Raw genomic sequence first — 12,591 nt, forward strand, 5'->3', positions numbered from 1 at the left:
GCCAGCTTGTTCTCCATTTCTGCCAGCTTGTTCTCTAGATCCACCATCTGCCACAGGTCTTCCTCGCGCTCGTCTGTGAGTTGGTTCATCTCCTGTGAGAGCCGCCGCACCTTCTCCGTCCACGTGGACCTCTCCACCCTCAGGTCCTCCGCAATCTTATCCCTCTCCAACCTCAATGCACTCACCACACTTTGCACATTTTCTATTCTTCTTTTCAGCACTGCCCGCTCCTCTAGCACTCGTTGGGATTTTTCTATTTTCAATTTCATGTTGGACTTCTGGGTCCGGAGCACGTCCAGCTTCCCCTGTAAGTCTGCATTCAGCTCCTGCAGGTTGTCACACCTTCTGCTCTTTTCCTCGAGCTGCAGCTTCACATCACCCAGGTCTTGGATGAGCTGTCTGTTCTTCTGCTCAATGTCCTTCTGCATGGTGGTGAGGGCAGACAAGGCCATCTCTAGGTCTAAGCTGCGTTGCTGAGAAGCCTGCAGGCGGCTGGTCAGATCTTCATGCTCCACCTGACTTCGTTTGACTTCCTGTTCCATGTGGGCCAGGGCAGATTGTAAGTGGCCTTTTTCTGAAAGCAACATCTGTGTGGCTACCTTGTGGTCTTCTAACTCTGCTTTCAGTGTTTCTTGCACCTGGGCCAGCTTCTCATTTTCTTCCTGATGTTGTTCCTGCAGCTCTTTCTTTATCTGCTTTTGTTGGTGGATTTCACTGAAGAGCTGTTGATGTCGTAATTTGCTCCAGTCCAGGGCTAGCAGCAGGTATTGGTAGCCCCTGTCCAGATCCTTGTTGTTCTTGGGACCTGTGACACTCTTGACCCTGGCTGCTCCGAGTGTGCCTAAAGGCAGGCGAGGCTCAGGGTCAGCTTGGTCTCTGGCTGCACCCTCACGTGAATTACAGACCCCAGTGGTGTTGGTCGTGGGCTTGCCTCCACTTTTATTTTTCTTCCTTATCTTTTCAGATCCATGAAGATAGTTCTGCTGATGTTCCTGCAGTCGTTTCTTTCTTGGTTTTGATCGTTCAGACGTGCCAGCTCTGGGATGGGAAAGATGGACCGGCCACATTCCCAGGCTCTTCGAAATCTCCTGTACGTTCCCAATCACTAATAAGTAAGCGAGTATCCAAGTCTATCGCCAAATCACCTGGATTCTCTCGATCACCACTCAGCCACCTCTCCCTTCAACAGTTGCTGGTAGTGGTATAAGTCAACAGACAGAATACCAGTATTGCTAGGCAGCGTGGAACGTGGGCGTGGCCCCAAATCTCCTATCCCATTGGTCAGCGAGAAACAGGAACTAATAGGGGGTGTGGCCAGAATCTTGAGATCCAGGCAGAATGGGTGGAGTCTGCTCCTGCAGTCCCAGCCCCATCCAACTCTGGTCTAGTTTGGGGAGAGTGTGGGACTTGCTATAGTTGGACAGGTGCAGTTTCTTTTTCAATTTTTTTTGCCAGTCCTGGATTTGAACTCAGGGCCTGATGTCTGACCTTGGACTTTCTCAAGGCTGGAGCTCTACCACTTGAGCCACAGCAACACTTCTAGCCTTTTCTATGTATGTGGTACCGAGGAATCAAACCCGGGTTGTCCGTGCATGCTAAGCAAGCACTATACCATTAGGCCAAACTCCCAGTCCTTTCATTTATTTATATTAAAGAATTTTTGTTTACAGATCCTGGGGCTTTAATTCAGGCCCTAAGCACTGGCCTTGGGCTTTCTCCAGTCCAGTGCTCTACCACTTGAGCCACAGAAATATTTCCAGCTTGTTTTGTTTAGGTGGTACTGAAGAATCAAACCTAGGGCTTCGTGCTGGCTAGGGAGCCAGTCTACTCCTGGGCCCCTCTCTTGGCTCCCAGGTGCACAGTTTTACATGCACCTTTCTGGCTTCCCTCACACAATTGTGGCCTCCAGAGTTTACCCCAAGGCCTTCAGTTGGCCTCTAGAAAGTGAGACCAAGAAACACATCTTCCCACATCCAATATCTTCCTGTTGTCACTCCATGAAGTAGCTCTCTCATTATAATCGTATTTGCTGACGCTTATATTCCGACCAGGGAGCCCCTGAGGTTCACCATGTTCTTGATATAGCCTTTCTTCCAGTCCCTAGGGACTGGAGTTCAGGCACATCACAGGGCCAGGGTTCCCCTCCATGAGTTTTGGCCATGCTGCTCACCTACACCGTGTTTAGGGCAGCACCTGTTTTACACACCATGTCTGGTTATCTCAGAGGATTCAGAATCAGTGGAATGAGAGTGTGTAAGAGTTTCACACTGCGGCCGGCCGCCCAAGAGCATGTGAAATCCTCCCCAGCCAGTGCCCGTGGGGCCTGTTCATCTTCTGCATGAAGTTCTGAGCTCATCACAGTTTTCCCTGCATTCCATCTATCACAAGACTCCTGGTTCATTTCTTGGAAACATTCCATACTTCCTTGCATCTTGAATCTAGGCCTTATAAACTTTAAATTCTAATTAATAGAAGGGTTACAGTCTCATTTGTCAGATAGAAGGTGCATTACTTTTCACACACTGATATCCCTTCTCATGTTTTTGTCCACATTTCCCTCCCCTGACCCCTCTCCTCATCTTGTTTTCCCCCTTTCCTATTTCAAATAAACAAATAAATGGATACACAATGACAAGGTAACAAAATCAGATACAGTAACAATATGAGATTAACCAAGGGACAAAAAAAGAGGTGAGAAATAACATAGGACATTAAGAACACAATCACACATTATATGGCTCTTGATTCCATATCCTGGAAGTCCTTTCATTTAGCCTCATCCTATATGGCCTTATGTATCTAGGTTTTGAGCTATTGTAATCCTCTGCTAGGAGAGTCCAAGGTTTGAACCAATTATTACAAATGAGGAAAACCATTGAGTCTATGTTCCTTTGGGTCTGGCTTACTTCACTTAATATGATTTTTTTCAAATCTTTCCACTTCCTTACAAATAGGCAAAGACATTCTTTCTGATGGCAGCATGGAATTCCATTGTGTATGATTACCACATCTTCTTGATCGAATCATCTACTGAGGGGCATCTGCGTTGGTTGCATATCTTTGCTATAGTAAATAGTCCTGCAATGAACATCATTGTGCTAGTGGCTTTAGTATGTGCTAGTATTTACAATTGGTTAAATGCCAAGTACTGGAATTGCTGGGTCATAGGGGAGCTCTAGGTTTGGTCTTTTGAGGAACTGCCATACAGCTTTCCAAAGTGGTTGAATGAGTTTACACTCCCACCAACAGTGTAGTAGTGATCCCTCCTGGCCACATCCCCTCCAGCATCTGTTGTCATTAGATTTCTTGATCATGGCCATTCTAACTGGAGTGAGGTGGAATCTCAGAGTTGTTTTGCTTTGCATTTCTTTTATGGCCAGAGATGTCGAGCATTTCTTCATGTGTCTATAGGCCATTCTTATTTCTTCCACAGAGAAGTGTCTCTTTAAGTCTTTGGCCCATCTTTTAATGGGATGGTTGTTTCTTTGAAGATTAGATTTGGAGTGATTCAATTTTTTTAGCTGTTGATATATTTTAGCTATGAGGCCTTTGTCTATTGTATAGTTATTGAAGATCTTCTCCCATTTGGTGTGCTTTCTATTTAACTTGCTAGCTATGTCCTCTGCCATACAGAAGTTCTGCAGTTCAATGCAGTCCCATTTATCCAAGCTTTCTTTCATATGTTGTGTTTCTAGGTCTTTATTAAGAAATTTTCAACCTTTGCCAAGGAGGTCTAATGTATCTCCTATTCCTTCTTATAAAGTTTTTAGGGTATCTGCTTTTATCTCAGTCTTTGATCCATTTGGAATTAACCCTGGTGCAAAGTGACATAGAAGGATCCAACTTTAGCTTTCTGCAGGTGCTTAACCTGTTCTGCCAGCACCATTTGTTGAAGAGACTTTCTTCCATTCTATTTTATTGGCTCCCTTTTCAAAGATTAGTTAGCCTTAGGTCTGTGATTTAATATCTGGGTCCTTAGTTCTATTCCATTCATCCTTGGGCTTGTTCTTGTGCCAGTATCATGCTGTTTTGGTTACCATAGCTCTGTAATAGTGTCTAAAGTTTGGTGTTGAAATTCCTCCTGCGCTGTTCTTTCTGCTAAGAATTGTTTTTGCTATACAGGGTCTTTTATTGTTCTATATAGAATTTTGGATTGCTGAGAAGATCATTCTTTGGCTACTTGGTGTTGTTGTTGTTGTTGTTGTTGTTGTTGTTGTTGTGGGGCAAAAGCTATGGAAAAGTGCCCAGGCCATGAGTTCATTCTCCACCCCTCCCCCACCATTCCAACCTAAAGCTCTCTATAGGATTGGCTGATTCCCTTTTGAGAACTTTTCATGATTTCAGTTCTTCCTTTGTTCAACTCTGTTTCTTTTCCTGGAGTATGCTCTATACAAAGTACATGAAGAACAATTTTATTCCTAGACTTTGCTGCCTAGATAGCCTGAAATCTGCATAGCTGGGTCACTTCTCTTGGGCCTCTGATACCCTTGTTTGGGTGGAGCAGTGCTGAGCACAATAGAACCTCATGGCCTTTGCATGGGTCCTTTCTTCTGATCCTTTTCTCACCATGATGTATGACTTTTTCACTTTATATGTCTGGTCAAATGTTCCCTCATCAAGCAAACCTTCACGGTTTCCCTGCTCAAATAAAAGATCTTTCTTCATTATCCTGGTTTATTTTTAGTACCTCTTATGGCCATGTGACAAAATGTTTTCTGGTTTATTATATCTTCTCCAAATAGTTTGTATGCTCCACGGGAATATTTTATTTATTACTCTTTTCCCCAGTGTCTGGTCCAGAGCAAAAACCAAGTAAATATTTGTAGAAACAAAGAATAGTGAGAGAATTTGATTTGCATTTTTGTGGTAAGTCTGCAAGTATTTTGTCTTTCCATATTTTATTTTCCATCTAGGTTGGGGTGAATAGTTGGGATCCAAGTGGATAAAGCCCATCTGCACTTTCTTCCTTCCTTCCTTCCTTCCTTCCTTCCTTCCTTCCTTCCTTCCTTCCTTCCTTCTTTTCTTTCTTTCTTTCTTTCTTTCTTTCTTTCTTTCTTTCTTTCTTTCTTTCTTTCTTTGTATCTTTCTTTCTGTCCTTCCTCCCTCTCTCCCTCCCTCCCTCCCTCCCTTTCTTCCTTCCTTCCTTCCTTCCTCCCTCCCTCCCTCCCTCCTTCCCTTCATCTCTCTGTCTCTATTATCTCTCTGTCTGTCTTTCTCATTCTAAAGATTGAATGAAAAGACTTGTTATTGCTAGGTAGGTGTTTTACCACTTCAGTAACACTACCAGTCCCTTTTGCTTCTTTCATTTTTCTTAAATATACTTTTTTGTTTATGCTTTACTTGCTTTCCAAATAGCTGGGATGGCAGGTGCTCACCACTGACTCCAGATTTTTATTAGTTAAAATGGGATCTTTTGAAGTTTTGTTCCCAAGAGTTGGTCTGAAATACAATCAGACTGTGTGTTCTTAGTATCTAGGATTAGAGATGTGCATTACCATACCCAGAATGATATGACTAGCTGCTTGAGTTGGGGGCTGGAGTAGTACATAGGATTCCTAGAATAATCCTCTCTTGCTAACTTCCTCCCATTCTTCATTCTTCCCTCCCTTCTTTCCTCCCTTCCTGCCTCCCTCTCTCCTTCCTTTTCTTTTCTTCCTCTATTTTCCTTATTCCCCCTCTTTTTCTTCTTCCTCCTCATTCCATTCCTTCCTCTCTGTCTCTCTTCTTCCCATGTCTTATCTTCTATATGAGAGATGTCCCATTTCAAATCACTGGACACTATTTTCTATGCCTACTTCCCTATGACCTTTTTTGTCAGCTGCTGTGTATATGATCAGGAGACATGGCTTTGGCTTTGGCCTTGAACACCCTCATTTTGGAGGACAGGCTAGTTACTGTCCAGTTTCCTGACTTGCTTGTGCCTTGAATCCATACTTCCTATATGTCTATAGTATTCTGATCCTTCATTACAGAAGTGAATACAAAGTCCTTGTGATATAGTTTTCCAATTAAGAGCAAAAGAAATGAGTACATCCAGATTGTTTGCTTGTGTTGGCAAGATTTCTTGTTTGTTTCCCCACATGAAATACAAAACCTGGGCATCTCTTTCCCACTATGAGTGGCTTCAAAGGAAGCTATTCAACTATGAATCTACTCTATGGAGATCTTGATTGTGAAGGGTTGTTTGTAGACTCCATCAAAGATGTCCAGGTAAATGAGCAGTGACAGATTCAATTAACTGATAATAATGGATTAGCACAGGTCTGAGCCATCTTGTTTGAACACAGAGCATCATGTACAAGTAAACACGCACCAGAATAGCTGGATGTCCTTTCTTACAGGAGATGATGATTCCATGTGCATCTCAGCCCAGAAGGTGGCGACATACCCATTTAAGGGATAATTAATTTTTAATTGCCAATAGGCCTCATGCAGGTAGCAATTTGTAAGGAAACCTTCTAATTGAACAGCTTTTACAGTGGCATCCATGTGTGTGTGTGTGTGTGTGTGTGTGTCTGTCTGTCTGTCTGTCTGTCTGTCTGTCTGTCTGTCTCTGTGTGTGTCCCTAGGTCTTCTCCTTTGGGTAGGTTGGGGAAGTCATAGTCTGTATATTTCTATCTTTTTTCTAATACAGAAAGGACAACTAAGGAACTAGTGCTTGAAATTCTTTCTTTGCCATTTGCAAGTCCGGCTGCCTGAGTGTGCCTCTTAACCTTGGTTTTGCTCACTGTAAGTCAGAATGAATGAAAGCTCTGTCATTGGGCTCTGAGGGTAAAATGAAACATTAAGTTGTTACCCAGTGTCACACCTAAGCCCCATCAGCCCCTCAATGACACCATTTCATTCATGTTGAAAGCAAGTGTCCAAATATCTGTGTGACAAATAGCTGTGGTCCTGCCCACAGACCTCTTGGACTCAGAGGTCTCATATTCAAAGGTTCCTCTTCATCTCTCTATACCTTTTAGTTTTCAGCCTCTTACCAGTCTCTATGCTGGTTTTCATGCTATCTCCTTCCACTCACCTAATTCTTTTTCTTATTTCTTCCTAATCTCTCTTTGGTAATGTTACTTTCTCAGTGAGGCCTGTATAGCTTATTTTATTATACATTATAACCTACATTTCACTTTTCACAGTTTTGTTCATGTGTATTGGTTTCCTGCTTCGAATAAACATTGGTGTTTTCTGCGTTATTGATTTGTTTGAAGTAGGGCGAGCCCGCAGCTCTGTTCAATCACCAGCGTCCTAAGACCAATGTTCTCCTGGACTTCAGGGACCATTTCTTCATTTATCACTCTTGATCAGCAAGCATTCCTGTTCCCTACATTTATTTACTTTTGTGCTTTTTTATTTATATATCTATTTATTTATCAGCACAAAGGATTGAACTCAGGCTCTCCTGTTTTCTTACCATTTCAGGTGCTCTAACACCTGAACTACACTCTCAGTCCTTTTGAGTTTAGATTATAATTCATATAGGGTCTCCTTTTGGCCCGCTGGCCTCTGACTGAGAGCCTCTACACTCAGCTTCCCAGGTAGTTAAGATTACAGACATGGGCCCACATGCCCAGGTCTCCACTGTTTTCTTTTTAATCTTTTTTTTCTTTTTTTTATTGTAATTAGTAAAAGGGTTACATGATATTTGCCAGATAGAAGGTGCATTAACTCACATACATTGATACCCTTTCACATGTCTTGGTATCCATTTCCCCCCCACGCCCCCCACCAGTCTTGGTTTTCCCCCCTTCCCTATCAAATTTCAAATATCCAAATACAAATAAATTCAATATATCAGATAACAAAGTGAGATACTATACCAATATGAGATAACCAAGGGACAGCAAAGGAGATGAGAGACAACATAGTACATTAAGGACAACAATCATTCATTATATGGCTTTTGTTTCGATATCCTGGAGGTCCTTTCAATTAGCTTCACATTATATGGCCTTATGTATCAAGATTTTGCTCTATTGCAGATCTCTGCTAGTAGAGCCCAAGGTTTCTACTGATTATGACCAATGAGGGAGACCATTGAGCCTAAGTTCCCTTGAGTCTAGCTTACTTCACTTAATATGATTTTTTCTAAGTCTTTCCATTTCCTAACAAATGGGGCGATGTCATTCTTTCTGACAGCAGCATAGAATTCCACTCTGTACAAATACCACAACTTGTTGATCCACTCATCAACTGAGGGGCATCTAGGTTGGTTCCATATCTTTGCTATGGTGAATAGTGCTGCAATGAACATTGTTGTGCTAGTGGATTTAGTATGTCCTTGTTTCTGGATGGTTGGGTAAATGCCAAGTAGTGGAATTGCTGGGTCATAGGGGAGTTCTATGTTTAGCCTTTTGAGGCACTGCCACACTGCTTTCCATAGTGGTTGAATGAGTTTGCACTCCCACCAACAGTGTAGTATTGATCCCTCCTGGCCACATCCCCTCCAGCATCTGTTATTATTCGTTTTCCTGATCCTGGCCATTCTAACTGGAGTGAGGTGGAATCTTAGAGTTGTTTTGATTTGCATTTCTTTTATGACCAGAGATGTGGAGCATTTCTTCATGTGTCTATAGGCCATTTTTGTTTCTTCTTCAGAGAAGACTCTCTTTAAGTCTTTGGCCCATTTTTTAATGGGATGGTTGTTACTTTGGAGGTTAGTTTTGGAGTGATTCAATTTTTTGAGTTGTTGATATATTTTAGATATGAGGCCTTTGTCCGTTGTTTGTTTGGTGAAGATTTTCTCCCACTCTGTAGGCTATGTCCTTTGCCATACAAAAGCTCTGCAGTTTAATACAGTCCCACTTATCCAGCCTTTCTCTGATTTGTTGTGATTCTTGGTCCTTATTAAGAAAGTTTTGACCTGTGCCAAGGAGGCCTAGTGTATCTCCTATTCCTTCCTGTAAAATTTTCAGTGTGTCAGCTTTTACCTCCAGGTCTTTGATCCATTTGGAGTTAATTCTAGTATAGGTGACAAAGAAGGATCCAATTTTAGTTTTCTGCAGGTGCCTAACCAGTTCTGCCAGCACAACTTGTTGAAGAGGCTGTCTTTCTTCCATTCTATTTTTTTGGCTCCCTTGTCAAAGATTAGGTGGCCATAAGTCTGTGGTTTAATATCTGCGTCCTCAGTTCTATTCCATTGGTCTTTAGGCCTGTTCCTGGGCTCTGTAATAGAGTCTAAAGTTTGGAATTGAAATTCCTCTGGCACTGTTCTTTCTGCTAAGAAGTGTTTTTGCTATACGGGGTCTTTTATTATTCCATATGAAATTTTGGATTGCCTCTTCTATTTCTTTAAAGAATGCCATTGGGATATTGATGAGTATTGCGTTGAATTTGTAGATAGTTCTTGGCAAGGTTGTCATTTTCACAATGTTGATTCTTCCAATCCAGGATCATGGGAGGTTTTTCCATTTCCTTAGTTCTGCTTTAATTTCCTTTTTTAGGGTTTTAAAGTTGAGGAAATATATTTTAAAAGAAAGAAAGAAAAGAAAGGACTTCACAATCTTTCTAATACCACACTGAGTCCAAATCTGAAGCTGGACACTTCCTCAAGCTCGCAACCAATGCTAAGAATAAAAACAATAATAGAGCAGTTTACCACTGCAAATTCCCATGATTTAGGCATTGAGAATTACACTGCAAAAGACTCACTAAAGTGACAGGTGCCAGACCACTTTTTCTTCTAGGGGTTGAGTCACAGAAGCGAAGAAACGAGATGAGCCCTGTTCTCTAAGGGCTTACACTCTAGACCTAATACAGGCTGCTCAAGCTGGGCCTAGAAAAAGGAGGATGGCTGGTGCAGAGTGTAAAGACACATTTGGGCCACTGGCAGCAGCTGGTAAGACAGGAAGGAGCCTGAGCAACGTGAGGTCCTTAGTATAAGAACCACCCAGGCACATGAGGACTCTTAACTCACAGGGCTAACTCTGCCTGGCACCCATCTCAGCACTTGAAAGGCCTTCAAGTCTCAAAGGATTTCTTGCCCCTTTGTCCTTAAAGTACACTCTGCTTCCATTGCTGTTTACAAAGGACAGAAAGTACAGCTAAATGCCCCAAACTGGCACTCAAAAAGCTTTTAGACTTCAGCACTACACAATTGGTAGAGACTCAGGAAAATAGAGGCTTAGCTTTAAGAAAAGCCACTCATCTGATGCTTCAGAAGAAATTCTGTGCCAGCTCAGGGAGTCCCACCCTGAAACCAAAAAGGAGAGGAAGACACAGGGATACTGACGACTATGAGTCAGCTCACAGGTTCCCTGTGGAATAAGTGATACTTTCCTACTGGGACACTTACCCATAGTGCTATGCATTCAGATCTGAACTTCAGCCATAGCAGAGTAGAAACAGTCCCACCACCCTTCCAGCCTGAGGCACTGCACCATCCTTAAATTCCAAGCACAACATCCAGAGCCATTATTTCTTGACAAAACCTTAGCGTCACACATGAGCTGTGCAGTTGGTGTACTTACTGAGGAGATCCTTCATTCATTCCAAAAGGAGCAGGCAAGGTTGATGTTACGAAAACCCCATAAATAGCCAGAGAAGTGTCAGCTGACAGCCATTCCCAACCGCCAAAACAGAAGCAAGACACAAAAAGTCAAGTGTGGACTGATATGAAACACAAAGCTATGAACCCCTCGGGAGATCCCAGAGAGGCTGTCAGAAAAAGGAAAATATGTTATGGTATCCTTCTCTACACAGCTCACAGCCGGCAACACATCCCCTGCCTTGAACTGTGCTTTGTATGGAAGTACTGGGAAGAACAGACCTCTAATCCCCTGCTTCCTAAATGGCCTTTGGAAAAGAATTCAGCAGAACATTTATGTAGCTCAACTATCATTGTCAGTGATTGCATCTGTATTAACATAAGGCCTATGGCTAACTATGGTTCATCTTAATAGACCAGTACTGGGGGAAAAGTACAAGACCTTATTTGAAAATTAACGTAAAAGAGCTGAAGGCATGGTTCAAGTGAAAGTGTCCTTGCTGGGCAAGCACAAGGCCTTGATTTCAAATTCCAGGAAAGAAAGGAAGGAAAAGGAAGAAGGGAGGTAGGGAGGGAAGAAAGGAAGGCGAGGAGGAAGGAAGGAAAGAAGGAAGGAAGGAAGGAAGGAAGGAAAGAGCGAGAGAGAAAGGAAGGGAAGGAGAGAGGGAGGGAGGGAAGGAGGGAAGGAAGGAGGAAGGCGGGAAGAGAATTGTATTGTGTTAAAAAAAGAATGCAGGGTCTTTTGTCTCTGTCAAAACTGCATTCCCTGGTGAGCAGATACTTTTTAAATAAATGAATCTGAATTTTATTCACTTGTCATCAACACTGCATTTATGATTTGACCTTTTGAAAAGGCAATCAGTCCTCCTGGAATCTTTTCAGTACAAGTGTGATAGCAGCTTTTCTATCAGGGGAGGAGTAAGCAGAGGAGATATAACAGGTACAAGCTTTAGCCCTTCTCAGTTTTCCCTCTAAGTGATTCCTCATGCATTAGTGGATATAAAGTAGGAGCAGAGTCTTCCCTGGGTGTCCTGCAGACAGCTTTGATCACACACATCACAAGCAGAATTCATTATCCTCAATCATTGAAACCTCCTACATGGAAAACAGCAATTAGCACCATCCGGTTTTACCTGATAGCCAAGCCAGGCATTCTGGAGTGCTTCTTACATTCTCCCTCTCTGCTGCACAGCAAATATTTAATGTTTTCCAAATGTCTCTTCTCTATCCTCATACTAAATGGTTATCCAGGGAATCACTAGATCCTTACAAAACTCCTCCCATGACTTCATGCTCAGGTTCCCTTCCCCAAGCCCGCCCCTCCACACCATTGTCATTGAGACCCAAATATATCCACTCTCCCACAATCCTTTGCAAACCCAATGCTGCAAGACTAAGTCCTCGCTCTAGTTCTGTTCACAAGACTGTGACTAGAGTAGATTTGGCCACAGTTCTCCTCTTCAGTCTCATCTCCTGACAACCCCACCCGTTGATGCTCCATCTACCATTTGTCCAACATGCCAGCTTTCCAATATACTGATTCCATGTGGACACATACATATCTACAAGTGGAACTGCTGAATCAGATGATAGTCAAATAAGGCTATTTAGTCTGTCTGAGCATACACATTAGCTGTCTGTATTTTGCAATACGCTGAATACTTAAAGATTTAAATTAAATGTCATCTTCTTCATTACTATTTTTGTTGTGGCGGTTGCTGCTGCTGTTATATACAAAATTGTTTCTTACTTTTAGACTGACCTTTGTGCTAAGTAATGTATGTTAACTCTCCCTAAACAATCACAAGAACCTTGTGAGTTAAGCTGGTGGGCAAAGGACAAGTCTTAGAGATATAACCAGGCTTTGGTTCATATAGCTTGACTCCAAAGCCAGTGCTTATAAATGCTCATAACTTCCTGTAAATTCCACTGGACATAAATCCAGGGAGGCCCTCATCAGTATAACTGGCATCTTCTGCTAAAGATCCAGTCTATAATGAAATTATACTTAACTTTGTTTGGCTCCTGATTCAATGATTGTAATTTTAGGACATTTTTGGAAGACAAAAGGGAGTGGGGGTGGGGGGAAAGGAAAGAGTGATTGAGAATGA

At 42.4% G+C, this 12,591-nt stretch overlaps 1 long non-coding RNA gene across 1 annotated transcript in view; it reads left to right on the plus strand.

Annotated features, from left to right (window-relative positions):
- The first annotated feature begins 929 nt into the window (after positions 1–929).
- The window catches only part of LOC150039381 (uncharacterized), a 247,376-nt gene continuing 235,714 nt past the window's right edge, over positions 930–12,591 (plus strand). Inside the window, exon 1 of the long non-coding RNA XR_016534448.1 lies at positions 930–1,090. This is a non-coding gene — a long non-coding RNA (uncharacterized LOC150039381). The remainder of the gene's footprint in view (positions 1,091–12,591) is intronic.

The sequence above is a fragment of the Megascapheus bottae genome, unplaced genomic scaffold, assembly GCF_031878675.1.
Source record: "Megascapheus bottae isolate mThoBot1 unplaced genomic scaffold, mThoBot2.hap1 HAP1_SCAFFOLD_40, whole genome shotgun sequence".
NCBI lineage: Eukaryota > Metazoa > Chordata > Mammalia > Rodentia > Geomyidae > Megascapheus > Megascapheus bottae.